Source organism: Schistocerca americana, chromosome 6 (genome assembly GCF_021461395.2).
Source record: "Schistocerca americana isolate TAMUIC-IGC-003095 chromosome 6, iqSchAmer2.1, whole genome shotgun sequence".
Classification (NCBI taxonomy): domain Eukaryota; kingdom Metazoa; phylum Arthropoda; class Insecta; order Orthoptera; family Acrididae; genus Schistocerca; species Schistocerca americana.
In genome coordinates this window covers 276,028,812-276,046,278 of record NC_060124.1, presented here as the reverse complement: position 1 = coordinate 276,046,278, position 17,467 = coordinate 276,028,812, and positions in this window count along the sequence as shown.

The following is a 17,467-nucleotide window of genomic DNA, read 5'->3' as shown; positions in this document are numbered from 1 at the left end:
GAAAACACGTCTCGAAGAACATGAGAGGAATTCTCGGATTAGTATGGGCATAAGACAAGGATGCGTTCTATCTCTGCTGCTGTTCAACCACTATATCGAAGAAGCAATAAAGGAACGAAAAGAAAAATTCAGAAGCGTTCCTAAGATTCGGGGTAAAAGAATATCAATGACAAGATTCACTAACGACATTATTACTCTTACAAGGAACCGGATGCCATAGTGGAACGAGTACAGACCGGTAATACGAAGGTCGTGGGATCGAATCCCTCTGCGGAATGCTTTATTTATTTTCAATTTTTACTTTCCTGACACTGAAAATAAACCGAGATAATGATCAGTATATCGTATTTCATTTGATGAAATCCTACGTGCAGGGGAATTTCAATTATTAATTGACTCGAGCGGAAGACAAACGAATCCATAATTATACGAAGAGCTTTTTCAAGATGAAGAAGGATTGCCAGGATTAAAGCGATTGACCTACAAATGCCCACCACTAGTGCAAACCTACGATGTCTATTTTTATCGTCAGCTAAAGAATTTGAACCTCCAGTTTGGTAATGTGCTGATCTAATGCCAGATTCGGTAATGCCTGCAAACTAAAGGCGCTTCTTTCCCACATGATTTTGCAACTCTTCTAAAATCTTTTTATAACAGTCTTGCTTATCGGGCATACAGGTGCAATTTCATTCATACGGGAGAAAATCGCAGCCGGCTGAAAATTTATTTCATAACATATCATGGTGTGTTATAGGCAATGGGAAAATACAGTTTGCTAAACAACATTTTTCATTACCTCCGAGTTTTTCAGTTTTGAAAAAAATCATACGTGGAGTTGTTGGTTATCACGGAATTTGTTTACGGAAAAGGTTGAGCCAAAAATGTTTAAAAATTGATGGAGAAATAGCATTTTTGAATGTGGTCATATCGATTTTTGAAAAAAAATTTTAGCTCTATATACATACAAAAAGTGCAAATCAATTATAAAAATTCTGTATTTATAATACGTGACAAACTTTTAGGGCGAAACAGAATTACTAAGCCATTATACAATGTTTGCCCAGTATGAAGGAAAAAATAAAAGACGACTCGGTGCGTTTGAAAATTGTATTCTTTGTTTTCAGTTTACGTATTACATCACACATTCCCGTTTCCACTGTGTCCGCACGGGCGTGTCGTCGGCCCCGGATATATCCGTCTACGCGGAATGAAAGTGGGCCTCTTCTGGCCGCCAGGCCTCACTCTGTCATCAATCGCCGGGGTTCCACGTCGCGTTAAAGTTGGTAGTCTGCCGGGCTGTTGATGGTTCAAATGGCTCTAAGCACTATGGGACTTAACATCTGTGGTCACCAGTCCCCTAGACTTAGAACTACTTAAACCTAACTAACCTAAGGACATCACACACATCCATGCTCGAGGCAGGATTCGAACCTGCGACCGCAGCAGCAGTCTGGTTCCAAACTGAAGCGCCTAGATCCACTCGGCCACAGTGGCCGGCCAGAGCTGTTGACCACTGGAGTGTATATATACAGGGTGTCTGGGGAGGAAAGGTCAATATTTTGCACAGTGATAGTATACGTAATTCTGAACAAAAAATGTTATATGAACATAGGTCCGAAAATGATTCGTTAGGGAGGTATGGGTAATGAAGGGAACCTTGATTCTGCGAAACTGATGTGCACAAGGTGAACGTATACGCAATACAACAGGAACATAACGCGATTTTCTTGAAAACAATGCCACAGAGAAGTACAGGTTTGTTACACATTTTTACACAATGTTTTATTTACTTTGCATTTGGTGCATAATGCATTACAACATGCATGTTACATGTATTCAGCTGAAAAAGACGTACCACGTCTTTTACAAACAGCTTTAACACTTATCGTACAGATGTTGTACAGTTCACAGAACAGGTTCGAATATCCCACCATGAACGTCAATGCACTTCTGCGCCCTAGCGATAACATATCGTGTTGCTTGTTCAGTTGCCTGTGGCTGGTTCCAAATCAAGTCAGCAGCGTCCATGATGCACGAAGCAGTTCATCTCGTGTATTTACCTCCACTTTGTGCACCTGTGATTTAATCCAACCCCGTAAACAGAAAATAAAGATGTAAGGTCAGGTGATCTTGGAGGCCAGTTAATAGCGCCGCCACGGCCAATACAGCAATTAAGGCAGGTGCGGTTGAGATGGTCCCTCACACGTACGGTAACTTGTGGAGGGCCTCCGCATGTTCAAAGTACATTCCAGTTCGCCTGGCTAAACGAACGTCTCCCAATAGTTCCACAAATGAATTTTCCAAAAAATGCAGGTACCTCTCTCCCGTCAGTCGCTGATTGATAATAAATGGACCTAACAAAACATTACCGATCATGCCGCACCAAAAATTTACGGCAAAACGACCGTGGAAATTGCTATCTGCTGAAGCGTGTGTATTTTCCCGTGACCATCAATGATTATTGCGTATGTTTTCAGAATGAGATTTTCACTCTGCAGCGGAGTGTGCGCTGATATGAAACTTCCTGGCAGATTAAAACTGTGTGACGGACTGAGACTCGAACTCGGGACCTTTGCGTTTCGCGGGCAAGTGCTCTACCAACTGAGCTACACAAGCACAACTCACGCCCCGTCCTCACAGCTTTACTTCCGCCAGTACTGTCTCGGTCCGTCACACAGTTTTAATCTGCCAGGAAGTTTCATTGCGTATGTTGTTTATTCCATGTCGTCAAAACTGGGCTTCGTCAGTGAATAGTATGTCTGGAACCAAATGATTATTCTCAGTTCCCAGTGACAGAATTGAAGTTGTTGGGCATTGTCGCCGACGTGGAGATTTTGGACACGCTGTATGTGAAGTGGATACAGGTTTTCCGCATGTAATGTGGGACATTCATACGCAGGGACTTCCTTCGTATGCTCGTACTGGGACTTTGCTCAACACTTGCGATAATTTCTTCCTGTTCTGGCAAAGTTTGTTGACGTGCACGCTCAGACGAAAAATGTCTGCTTGGAAGAGAGTCTGTTGCACGCAAATTGGTAAACACCGCCGGTCGCTGTGACCGAGCGGTTCTAGGCGGAACCGCACTGCTGCTACCGTCACAGGTTCGAATCCTGCCACGGGCATGGATGTGTGTGATGTCCTTAGGTTAGTTAGGTTTAAGTAGTTCTAAGTCTAGAGGACTGATGAACACATATAAGTCCCATAGTGCTTAGAGCCATTTGGTACACACTTTGGTAAACACCTTGCGATCAGGTAACCGCCGAGTCGGAAGAAAGGCGCCTCTGGTGTTTTCCTCTTGCAGCGGTAACACTACCGTCGCAGAAGCCATAGACATACACCATATCTGATTATTCCTCATTACTGTAGACCTGTGGCATTGTTAGCAGCGCTTGTACGAGCACAGTCAACACCATACACTACACAGCTAACCGATCCGTCGCCGGCACACTACACAATGCGGCTTATATGGCACAACTGGGCAAGCAACGGATGATTGTACTACGTACTACGTACGTCACATGAGCATAATACACTCCTGGAAATTGAAATAAGAACACCGTGAATTCATTGTCCCAGGAAGGGGAAACTTTATTGACACATTCCTGGGGTCAGATACATCACATAATCACACTGACACAGGCACATAGACACAGGCAACAGAGCATGCACAATGTCGGCACTAGTACAGTGTATATCCACCTTTCGCAGCAATGCAGGCTGCTATTCTCCCATGGAGACGATCGTAGAGATGCTGGATGTAGTCCTGTGGAACGGCTTGCCATGCCATTTCCACCTGGCGCCTCAGTTGGACCAGCGTTCGTGCTGGACGTGCAGACCTCGTGAGACGACGCTTCATCCAGTCCCAAACATGCTCAATGGGAGACAGATCCGGAGATCTTGCTGGCCAGGGTAGTTGACTTACACCTTCTAGAGCACGTTGGGTGGCACGGGATACATGCGGACGTGCATTGTCCTGTTGGAACAGCAAGTTCCCTTGCCGGTCTAGGAATGGTAGAACGATGGGTTCGATGACGGTTTGGATGTACCGTGCACTATTCAGAGTCCCCTCGACGATCACCAGTGGTGTACGGCCAGTGTAGGAGATCGCTCCCCATACCATGATGCCGGGTGTTGGCCCTGTGTGCCTCGGTCGTATGCAGTCCTGATTGTGGCGCTCACCTGCACGGCGCCAAACACGCATACGACCATCATTGGCACCAAGGCAGAAGCGACTCTCATCGCTGAAGACGACACGTCTCCATTCGTCCCTCCATTCACGCCTGTCGCGACACCACTGGAGGCGGGCTGCACGATGTTGGGGCGTGAGCGGAAGACGGCCTAACGGTGTGCGGGACCGTAGCCCAGCTTCATGGAGACGGTTGCGAATGGTCCTCGCCGATACCCCAGGAGCAACAGTGTCCCTAATTTGCTGGGAAGTGGCGGTGCGGTCCCCTACGGCACTGCGTAGGATCCTACGGTCTTGGCGTGCATCCGTGCGTCGCTGCGGTCCGGTCCCAGGTCGACAGGCACGTGCACCTTCCGCCGACCGCTGGCGACAACATCGATGTACTGTGGAGACCTCACGCCCCACGTGTTGAGCAATTCGGCGGTATGTCCACCCGGCCTCCCGCATGCCCACTATATGCCCTCGCTCAAAGTCCGTCAACTGCACATACGGTTCACGTCCACGCTGTCGCGGCATGCTACCAGTGTTAAAGACTGCGATGGAGCTCCGTATGCCACGGCAAACTGGCTGACACTGACGGCGGCGGTGCACAAATGCTGCGCAGCTAGCGCCATTCGACGGCCAACACCGCGGTTCCTGGTGTGTCCGCTGTGCCGTGCGTGTGATCATTGCTTGTACAGCCCTCTCGCAGTGTCCGGAGCAAGTATGGTGGGTCTGACACACCGGTGTCAATGCGTTCTTTTTTCCATTTCCAGGAGTGTATTTGGTAGGTTGCATAGCGTAAACATGGCATCTACCCGTGCATTGTTCGCAAGAAAATCATGTTACGGTCCAGTTGTATCGCGTATACGTTCACGTTGTAGACATCAATTTTACAGGATTAAAGCTCCTTTCAATACCCGTACCACCATAAGGAAGCATTTGCGGACCAAGTTCATATAAAATTTTTTGTTCAGAATTACTTATACTATCACTGTTTAAAATATTGACCTTTCCTCGTCAAACACCCTGTACATCGTGATGCGAATAAAGTTATGTAAAGTAATTAAACTGTGTTCAAATGTTGTTGCTCGACCTAAGAGTCTCACACCCCGTCGCCATCATTTCTGGAAACGAGAAACCTTTATAAATATATGCTTCCCATGTCACAACTGACTCCTCCGCGAATGTATTTAATCTGCTTTTATGGAAACTGCAAAAAATGTAAATTATAGTTGCACCTCTTTGTTTACTTTGTCTTCGGGTTACATGTAGATTAGGCATATATACATACACGATTACGGATCTACGTACAGTTTACGCACATATTTAGACACATTCGAATAAAATTAATGCTTCAATTAAATTTCTGTGCTGTCCATATCTATAGCGATAGACAACTAACAATACTTCAACTTTTATTGAAAAATCAGAATGATCACAGTAAAGAATATGGTACTCCTCTGTTAATTTTAAACATTTCTGGCTCGAACTTTTTTTGTGAATACATTCCGTGATAATCAACCACCCCACCTATGGGGTTGAAAAAATGATTGTTTCAAAACTCAAAAATACAAAATTAATGAAAAAATGCTTTCAGTAAGTTGGATTACCCCTGAGTTCAGCATGCCAAGATACGTCATGAAACATATTTTCAGCCTCCCGCAATTGTTTACGATCGGGTTCAAATTTCATCGGTACTTCCACTTAACTGATTGTGTGCCGGGTACCCACTCCAACTTAATGATGATCTACATATCTTTTTTACTTTTCCTTAGTTTTTAATCCTTATCTATACGGTCTCTGCATGCTAATTATTGGACTGAACTGTGTTGGCGGTAGAGGGTGGCCGGATGCCCCACCTGTCGCCACCCCTCCACCCTCACCCAATTCTTCACGGGGCGTAACCTGTGTACCCCAGCGGACTGCAACTAGTGTTATCTCACGTGAAAGTGTGCGAGCGTCTTCTAACTGTCCGCGAATCATGTAACTTACTTGGGACATGACTACTGGCACGGTATTCAGCTAGTTGAATGGGGGAAACCACCTAAAAACCACGTGCAGATTGGCCGACGCACCGGCGGTCGTCAGTACGCTGGGTGGATTCTATCCGGGGCCGGCGGCGTGTTAACGAGCACGGCTATCCGGACGGGTTGCGATTTGGATATCGCAGAAAAGACAAGTAGTGCATCTTGGAAGGCGGTGGTTTCCATCGCACAGGTTACAACATGCTTCACAAATAGTACGTAAAAATTCACGTGAATAAAACTAGGCTCTTCATTATCTGACGTAGGAATAATTCCGTAGTAAACTCATTTCTCGTCGCCACTAAGCTTAACGAACAAGTTGAAACCTATCGCAGCATGACACAGTTCTAAAAATATCGCTGCCTAATTAGCTGCAAAAAACAGTAACTTATTGATGCACGCAGTGTCATTTCGTTTGTGAAAGCGTCGTAAAGCGAATACGTAGCGTCGGTCGCTATATGGGTAAATTCGTTGATGGTGTTACTACGACAGAACAGCTCTAGAGCAATATGCATTGTAATGTTTCCCCACGCATCACAAATGTGTGTGTGTGTGTGTGTGTGTGTGTGTGTGTGTGAGAGAGAGAGAGAGAGAGAGAGAGAGAGAGAGAGAGAAAGAGTGAAGGGGGGGTTAGGGGGAGGGTGAGCAGAGCGTATACGTCTATATCACAACTGTTTAGCATTAAATGTAGTTATTCCTAATTTACTTCGCTGTTCATTTACGAGCAGCTACAGAAAGCAGCCACACGAGAGAAATACCTAAAATCCGCCTTGGCAACTATCATGGTGCATAAGTGTAATGCCGAGTGAATTTGTGGTTACTACGTGAGAGAGATGCTCACTCTCATATCAGACAACACACAAACTCTCTTCCCCTTTGGCCCCTGGCACAGCAACGAGAAGAAAAAAATGGAGAAGTTCAAACTCTCTACTTTTCCAACACCATTACTCTCCTGCAAGTGGACTAGTCTCGCCGTACTGATGTTTTTACTGCACAGTTGACGCAGACTGTAACCTTTTTCCAATGATAATAATAATGGATAGTTCATCAGGACACAAGAAATAACTCCATATAAATACTGAAGAGAGAGAGAGAAAGAGAGAGAGAGAGAGAGAGAGAGAGAGGGAGAGAGAACCCATGAACCATGGACCTTGCCATTGGTGGGGAGGCTTGCGTGCCTCAGCGATACAGATGGCCGTACCGTAGGTGCAACCACAACGGAGGGGTATCTGTTGAGAGGCCAGACAAACGTGTGGTTCCTGACGAGGGGCAGCAGCCTTTTCAATAGTTGCAGGGGCAACAGTCTGGATGATTGACTGATCTGGCCTTGCAACACTAACCAAAACGGCCTTGCTGTGCTGGTACTGCGAACGGCTGACAGCAATGGGAAACCACAGCCGTAATTTTTCCCGAGGGCATGTAGCTTTACTGTATGGTTAAAGGATGATAGCGTCCTCTTGGGTAAAACATTCTGGAGGTAAAATAGTCCCCCATTCGGATCTCCGGGTTGGGACTGCTCAACAGGACGTCGTTACCAGGAGAAAGAAAACTGGCGTTCTACGGATCGGAGCGTGGAATGTCAGATCCCTTAATTGGGCAGGTAGGTTAGAAAATTTAAAAAGGGAAATGGATAGGTTAAAGTTAGATATAGTGGGAATTAGTGAAGTTCAGTGGCAGGAAGAACAAGACTTTTGGTCAGGTGAATACAGGGTTATGAATACAAAATCAAATAGGGGTAATGCAGGAGTAGGTTTAATAATGAATAAAAAATAGGAATGCGGGTAAGCTACTACCAACAGCACAGTGAACGCATTATTGTGGCCAAGATAGGCACGAAGTCCATGCCTATTACAGTAGTACAAGTTTATATGCCAACTAGCTCTGCAGATGATGAAGAAATTGATGAAATGTATGATGAGATAAAAGAAATTATTCATGTAGTGAAGAGAGACGAAAATTTAGTAGTCATGGATGACTGGAATTCGAGAATAGGAAAAGGAAGAGAAGGAACATAGTGGGTGAATATCGATTGGGGGACAGAAATGAAAGACGAAGCCGTCTGGTAGAATTTTGCACAGAGCATAACTTAATCATAGCTAACACTTGGTTCAAGAATCATAAAAGAAGGTTGTATACATGGAAGAATCCTGGAGATACTAGAAGGTATCAGATAGATTATATAATGGTAAGGCAGAGATTTAGGAACCAGGTTTTAAATTGTAAGACATTTCCAGGGGCAGATGTGGACTCTGACCACAATCTATTGGTTATGAACTACAGAATAAAACTGAAGAAACTGCAAAAAGGTGGGAATTTAAGGAAATGGGACCTGGATAAACTGAAAGAACCAGAGGTTGTTCAGAGTTTCAGGGAGAACATAAGGGAACAATTGACAGGAATGGGGGAAAGAAATACAGTAGAAGAAGAGTGGGTAGCTCTGAGGGATGAAATAGTGAAGGCAGCAGAGGATCAAGTAGGTAAAAAGACGAGGGCTAGTAGAAATCCTTGGGTAACAGAAGAAATATTGAATTTAATTCATGATAGGAGAAAATATAAAAATGCAGTAAATGAAGCAGGCAAAAAGGAATACAAACGTCTCAAATATGATATCGACAGGAAGTGCAAAATGGCTAAGCAGGAATGTATAGAAGACAAGTGTAAGGATGTAGAGGCGTATATTACTAGATACTGCCTACAGGAAAATTAAAGAGACCTTTGGAGAAAAGAGAGCCACTTGTATGAATATCAAGAGCTCAGATGGAAACCCAGTTCCAAGCAAAGAAGGGAAAGCAGAAAGGTGGAAGGAGTATATAGAGGGTCTATACAACGGCGATGTACTTGAGGACAATATTATGGAAATGGAAGAGGATGTAGATGAAGATGAAGTGGGAGATATAACACTGGTGAAGAGTTTGACAGAATACTGAAAGACCTGAGTCGAAACAAGGCTCCGGGAGTAGACAACATTCCATTGGAACTACTGACGGCCTTGGGAGAGCCAGTCCTGACAAAACTCTACCATCTGGTGAGCAAGATGTATGAGACAGGCGAAATACCCTCAGACTTCAAGAAGAATATAATAATTCCAATCCCAAAGAAAGCAGGTGTTGACAGAGGTGAAAATTACCGAACTATCAGTTTAATAAGTCACAGCTGCAAAATACTAACGCGAATTCTTTACAGACGAATGGAAAAACTAGTAGAAGCCGACCTCGGGGAATATCAGTTTGGATTCCGCAGAAATGTTGGAACACGTGAGGCAATACTGACTCTACGACTTATCTTAGAAATAGATTAAGGAAAGGCAAACCTACATTTCTAGCATTTGTAGACTTAGAGAAACGTTTTGACAATGTTGACTGGAATACTCTCTTTCAAATTCTAAAGGTGGCAGGGGTAAAATACAGGGAGTGAAAGACTATTTACAATTTGTAAATAAACCAGATGGCAGTTATAAGAGTCGAGGGGCATGAAAGGGAAGCAGCGGTTGGGCAGGGAGTGAGACAGAGTTGTAGCCTCTCCCCAATGTTATTCAATTTGTATGTTGAGCAAGCAGTAAAGGAAGCAAAAGAAAAAATCGGAATAGGTATTAAAATCCAAGGAGAAGAAATAAAAACCTTGAGGTTCGCCGATGGCCTTGTAATTCTGTCAGAGACAGCAAAGGACTTGGAAGAGCAGTTGAATGGAATGGACAGTGTCTTGAAAAGTGGGTATAAGATGAAGATAAAGAAAAGCAAAACAAGGATAATGGAATGTAGTCGAATTAAATCGGGTGATGCTGAGAGAATTACATTAGGAAATGAGACTCTTAAAGTAGTAAAGGAGTTTTGCTATTTGAGGAGCAAAATAACTGATGATGGTCGAAGTAGAGAAGATATAAAATGTAGACTGGCAATGGCAAGGAAAGCGTTTCTGAAGAAGAGAAATTTTTTAACATCGAGTATAGATTTAAGTGTCAGGAAGTCGTTTCTGAAAGTATTTGTATGGAGTGTAGCCGTATATGGAAGTGAAACATGGACGATAAATAGTTGGGACAAGAAGAGAATAGAAGCTTTCGAAATGTGGTGCTACAGAAGAATGCTGAAGATTAGATGGTTAGATCACATAACTAATGAGGAGGTATTGAATAGAATTGGGGAGAAGAGGAGTTTGTGGCACAACTTGACGAGAAGAAGGGACCGGTTGGTAGGACGTGTTCTGAGGCATCAAGGGATCACAAATTTAGCATTGGAGGGCAGCGTGGAGGGTAAAAATCGTAGAGGGAGACCAAGAGATGAATACACTAAGCAGATTCAGAAGGATGTAGGTTGCAGTAAGTACGGGGAAATGAAGAAGCTTGCACAGGATAGAGTAGCATGGAGAGCTGCATCAAACCAGTCTCAGGACTGTAGACAACAACAACAACAACAAATACTGAATAAAATCTGCATGTTAACAGTCATACTAACCAGGACAGTAACTACACAATGCACTTAGAATCTATTGTCCCATACAGGTACCTCTATACTCTGCATGTGCCACCTTGGGAAGATTAACTGAATAGACTCAGACATGCGGACTTAATGTGAGCACCGTTCCAGGCCAGCTCAGGTGATGAGTTACTATGTACGATGCCCTCCACGAACAACGGATCTTGTCGATGTCTGATGGCTCTACGACACAGAATCTACTGTCCCAAACAGATACCTCTGCTAACTGTGTGTGCCAACATAAGTACAACCGCAAGGCCGAGGGGTAACTATGGCGAGTTCAGAGAAACATGAGACTCCTAAAGTTAGGCAGCAGCCTTTTCAGTCGGTGCAAGGGGAGTGGTCTGATCTGGCCTTGTGACATTAGCCAAAATGGCTTTGCTATATTGGCATGCTGGTTTGATAGGCCATCTGACACGATCAATGTTAAAGATTCAGAGGTATTGGTACCCTGAACTGGAACAGTATTGCTAGACTTGTAGACAGTCATTACATCAGGAAGCAAGAGTAGGGCCAATATTGGAACAATCTCACATAGGATGTTACAATATAATAATCAGAGAATCGACTGCAAACTCATGAACGCCATCGATTCTACTGATCGACTGACTCTAGGCCAGTGTGATGGGGTATTTATGGCATCGAGAAATGGGTTTGCTGTACGACATCATTTTTTAATGTCCGAATCGGTCTCGCTCATTACTAGCCGTCAATGGTTTTCAATTTTGCTCCGTTGGCTTAATCAGTTGTTTGTCCGCCTAGTTCTTCTTACATAATGTTATGAGAGTAACGGGGCCGTGTTAGTCAGCACCTGTCTTACACACTTACACAGAGTTCTCTCGCACTTACACACAGAAGTGTTGATGTCGCGCTCTTAGAGACTGACTAACCATGTCGAAATGTTTACGCCTAATGGTTAGCTAGTGTTGATGCCTCTGTGTGTTTAAGCAATGCCAGGGTGGAAACAGCGATGCCATATTGATTCTACGACTTTGACAACGTTGACTGGAAGACAGGCTTCGAAATTCTGAAGGTAAAAGTGGTAAAATACATCGAGCGGAATGTTGTCCTCAACTTATGCAGAAACCAGACTGCAGTAATAGGAGCCGAAGGGCATGAGAGGGAAGCAGTGGTTGAGAGGGAAGCAGTGGTTGAGAAGGGCGTGAGAGAGGATTATAGTCTCTCCACGATGTTATTCAATCTGTACATTAGCAAACAGTTAAGGAAAACAAGGAGAAAGTTGGAAAAGGCATTAAACTACAGAGAGAAGAGACAGGAGCTTTGCAGCTTCTGACGAAACTGTAATTCTGTCAGAGGATTTGGAAGAGCAGTTCAAAAAAGGGCTCTGAGCACTATGGGACTTAACTGCTGTGGTCATCAGTCCCCTAGAAATTAGAACTACTTAAACCTAATTAACCTAAGGACATCACACGCATCCATGCCCGAGGCAGGATTCGAACCTGCGACCGTAGCAGTCGCGCGGTTCCAGACTGTAGCGCCTAGAACCGCTCGGCCACTCCGGCCGGCGAAGAGTAGTTGAACGGTATAGATAGTGTTTTTAAACGAAGTTTCGAGTTGAATGTCAACAAGAGCAAAACAAAAGTAATGTCATGTAGATGAGTAACATCAAGTGATGCAGAAGGTATCAAATTAGGAAATAAGAATAAAAGTGACCGATGGGTTTTGCTACTCGGGCAGACAAATTGATGATAGTTGAAGTAGATAGAATATAGAATGAGACTGGTAGTGACGGCAAAAGCGTTCCTGAAGAAGAGGAGTTTGTTTCTACATCTACACGGATATTCTGCAAATCACATTTAAGTGCCTGGCAGAGGTTTCATCGACTCACCTTCATAATTCTCCATTATTCCAATCTCGTATAGCGCACGGAAAGAATGAACACATATATTTTATCGTGGTGGTCGTTCCTCCCTATGTAGGTTGGTGTCAACGAAATATTTTCGCATTCGGAGGAGAAAGCTGGTGATTGGAATTTCGTGAGAAGAAAAACGCCTTTCTTTTAATGATGTCCAGCGCAAATCCTGTATCATTTCAGTGAAACTCTCTCCCATATTTCGCGATAGTACAAAACGTGATGCCTTTCTTTGAACTTTTTCGATGTACTCCGTCAGTCCTATCTGGTAAGGATCCCACACCGCACAGCAGTATTTTAAAAGAGGACGGACTAGCGTAGTGTTGGCAGTCTCCTTAGTAGGTCTTACATTTTCTAAGTGTCCTGCCAATGAAACGCAGTCTTTGGTTAGCCTTACCCTCGACATTTTCTGTGTGTTCGTTCCAATGTTGCTCGTAAGTGTAATACCTAGGAACGTAGTTGAATTTGCGGCTTTTAGATTAGACTGATAAATCGTGTAACCGAAGTTTAACGAGTTCCTTTCAGCACTCGTATGGATGACCTCACACTTTTCGTTATTTAGGGTCAACTGCCACTTTTCGCACCATTCATATATCTTTTATAAATCGTTTAGCATTTTCTTTTGATCTACTTATGGCTTTATTAGTCGATAAAGGACAGCGTCATCTGCAAACAACGGAGACGGTCGCTCAGATTGTCTCCTAAATCGTATGTTTTGTTGCGGCGTTCGTAGCGACAAACAATTCGCTGTAGAAACGGCTACGAAGTCACCGCCACACTTTTAATAGCGGGCCGACCGGTCCGCTGGAACAGTGAACAGAAAGATGAAAACCCAAACACTCTGATTAAATAAAAGTCGGTACTTATCTTTATTAACGAAGATACAGAGACACAGTAGTGAACTCCGTGTCTACAGAGATCTGTCTAGTTCGAGTCGGAGCGGCTAGGTCAGCGTCGGCTGACGACAAACAACAACTCTGCTGCGATGAACACACAACTGACTAGCAAGTACACAATTCGGTGGCGAGTATACAACTGAGCGGCGAATACAGAACTGTCCTAGCGCTCGCGACTCCAGCGCTTAAGAAACCAGAAGCCAGCGGTGGCGCGCGCAGACTTGCGGCGATTTCCTGTCTCGCTGGCGCTGCTTATGCGGACGGCGTCCGGACTTTGATGCTACCAACCTTTTGGCAGCGGGCTCGGGTGGCATTACTGGCTAGGATATAACAGTATGTATAGATAATGAACAGCAAAGGGCCTATAACATTACGTTGGGGAACGGCAGGAATCTCTTCTGTTTTACTCTATGACTTTCCGTCAATGACTACGAACTGCGACCTCTGACAAGAAATCACAAATGTGATTTGTTTACATCAAGTATGAATTTACATATTAGGAACAGAACCATTTTGAAACATGGTACTATATAAGAAAGCTGAAGAAGTTTATTAGAGTTGGGACGAGTGCTAGTATTTGATATTGATGTCGCTGTACTTAGTATCACAGCCGTTAATCAGGGCTAATAAAAAGATGTGTCTCTGCACTTTAATGGGGGGAGCGGGGGGGGGGGGGGGGGGCGATTTATAATCACATTGTGTAACCGGAAAGGCGTAAGATGGATCGACATTATGACGATGCGTGTACTATTTTTACCACACAATCACATCCCTGTTTGGGTAATTTTAAGAGCTGTCTCGCTTATTATCTGATCACAGTATTTACTGTTCCTGGCAGGTGCTATTGCGATACAGTCAGCTTCGTGCTTCCTACGGCTATCAGTGTTCACTTTGTGTGCGTACATGAGTGTTCCATTTATCTGTGATTTGTACGGTAGCAACTTTGTCTTGAACTACTGAAAGTATATTTTCGGTCAGTGACGAAACGCATCCGGTCACTATCAAACAGAACTGGTAAAACTCACAAAAAAAAGGATCACGTTCTATTTGTAGTGATGTAGTCTGTATGTGTTAAAATCGGCACACAGGTGCTTTTTCTTGGGATCGGATCTGCCAGAAACATGTAGATAGCCTTTCAGGACGTCAAGGTGACAGTTGACCTCGTAGTCTGAGAGCCTGTTCGCCTTAATTTCACGTTTTTTTCTGCTGGCACCTCGTTTGCCTTCTGTAGACGGTACAGATTCATTAAAAGTGGACAAACAACCATACCAGTAGAAGTCCGTTTAATTGCTGATATCTAACAAGTTTCAGCAGTTCGATTCATTCACATTAGAATTGATTTATTATGTCCAATTTTACTTCTTTACAGTAAAAGATGGAAGATACAAACGATTTATTCCCTTAAATTTTATAATAGGGTCATGGACTAGCTGAAAGTCGCTAGTTAAAAACACTGCACTATCTATTGCGCACGACGTACAGGTTATTAGATGAAGAAATAGGACTGAGAACGTAATACTGCGTGAAAAATTATCGACATAAGTGGCTACTACAGCTTTAATTATGCGCAATAAAATCAACTTCGGTCCTCATTTTATACATTTGTGGTTGCGCCGTTGTCTAATAGCAGTTGTGTAAGTGCGTCAAGGTGTTGTCCTCTTGATGCACTTTTACACGTTGCCGAAAGTGACGTAACGCTTCGTTCTCTCATTGCTCTAGGTTGAAAGTTTTCTTTTTTATAGTCTGCCTGGAATGACAGATGGGGCTTTAAAGCTGGGTACTAATTTACTTTGCGCACTCGTCTAATACGTAACGTCTGCTATTTGTATCGAAGAACACACAGGCTGTTGCACGAAGTGTCATACATTGACTTTGCCTAATAAGTATTTTATTTACAGGTTGGCAGCGTTGGAATATTGTGACGAGTAGCCGCAGTTCGTACATTGTTTACCAGAAGACGGCATTTGTCAACATTATAAATGCATTTCGTCACCACTTGTGTTTAATAAAATGGCGGACGAAGTCCGGTCGACGATTGAGCAGAAGGTGAAGACTGTTGTTTCCCGGGGAAACGAAACTGTAACGGAGATCCATGAACATCCGACGAGCTTTTCACACTAATTCTGAATAATATAGGCATTGCAATAACGTCTTTATCCTCCGACACCAGTCAACTGACTTTCAAGTAAAAGAACTCCCCTGTGCGGGGATGTACGTAATGGATGTACAAGTACAGATTTTAGACACACGGTTGCCGGCATATTCAAGTTTGGGCCTGGCCGTGCGTCGTGCTCGGATAGCCAAATGGTTGGTTACTAACGAGAAATTTCCGACCGACGAAGGCTACATGCCACTCACCTAACTGACGACCCCATGTGTTCCCGTTGCGCGATGGTCGATACGGACGAACACAAACTGGACTGTAGTCTCGAAAACGAGTGCTGGAAACTGATCCGTCAGATACTGGCTTCCCTCCTACAGAGCCCCTTTGTTTTGATTCTGCCCCTGGACCTCTTTCTTACCGACGCCGTCTATTTCCCGAAGACCACACTGCAATTCCGTCTCTAAATCCTCGCACAAACGAAAAAATGGCTGACATCGAAATAAGTGTCGAAGGAATAGAAAATCAACTGCAATCACTCAACAGAGGAAAGTCTACTGGACCTGACGGGATACCAATTCGATTCTACACAGAGTACGCGAAAGAACTTGCCCCCCTTCTAACAGCCCTGTACCGCAAGTCTCTAGAGGAACGGAAGGTCCCAACTGATTGGAAAAGAGCACAGGTAGTTCTAGTTTTCAAGAATGGTCGTCGAGCAGATGCGCAAAACTATAGGCCTATATCTCTGACATCGATCTGTTGTAGAATTTTTCAACACGTTTTTTGCTCCGTATCATGCCATTTCTGGAAACCCAGAATCTACTCTGTAGGAATCAACATGGATTCTGGAAACAGCGATCGTGTGAGACCCAAATCGCCTTATTTGTTCAAGAGACCCAGAAAATATTAGATACACGTCCCCATGTAGATGCCATTTTCCTTGACTTCCGGAAGGCGTTAGATACAATTCCGCACTGTCGCCTGATAAAGTAAGACCAACTGTGTGACTGGATTGAAGGGTTTTTAGCAAACAGAACACAGCATGTTGTTCTCAATGGAGAGACGTCTACAGACGTTAAAGTAACCTCTGGCGGGCCACAAGGGAGTGTTATGGGACCATTGCTTTTCACAATATATATATATATATATATGACACTAGTAGATAGTGTCGGAAGTTCCATGCCGCTTTTCGCGGATGATGCTGTAGTATACAGAGAAGTTGCGGCATTAGAAAATTGCAGCGAAATGCAGGAAGATCTGCAGCGGATAGGCACTTGGTGCAGGGAGTGGCAACTGACCCTTAACATAGACAAATGTAATGTATTGCGAATACATAGAAAGAAGGATCCTTTATTGTATGATTATATGATAGCGGAACAAACACTGGTAGCAGTTACTTCTGTAAAATATCTGGGAGTATGCGTGCGGAACGATTTGAAGTGGAATGATCATATAAAATTAATTGTTGGTGAGGCGGGTGCCAGGTTGAGATTCACTGGGAGAGTCCTTAGAAAATGTAGTTCATCAACAAAGGAGGTGGCTTACAAAACACTCGTTCGACCTATACTTGAGTATTGCTCATCAGCGTGAGATCCGTACCAGGTCGGGTTGACAGAGGAGATAGAGAAGATCCAAAGAAGAGCGGCACGTATCGTCACAAGGTTATTTGTTATGCGTGATAGCGTTACGGAGATGTTTAGCAAACTCGAGTGGCAGACTCTGCAAGAGAGGCGCTCTGCATCGCGGTGTAGCTTGCTGTCCAGGTTTCGAGAGGGTGCGTTTCTGGATGAGGTATCGAATATATTGCTTCCCCCTACTTATACCTCCCGAGGGGATCACGAATGTAAAATCAGAGAGATTCGAGCGCGCACGGAGGCTTTCCGGCAGTCGTTCTTCCCGCGAACCATACGCGACTGGCACAGGAAAGGGAGGTAAT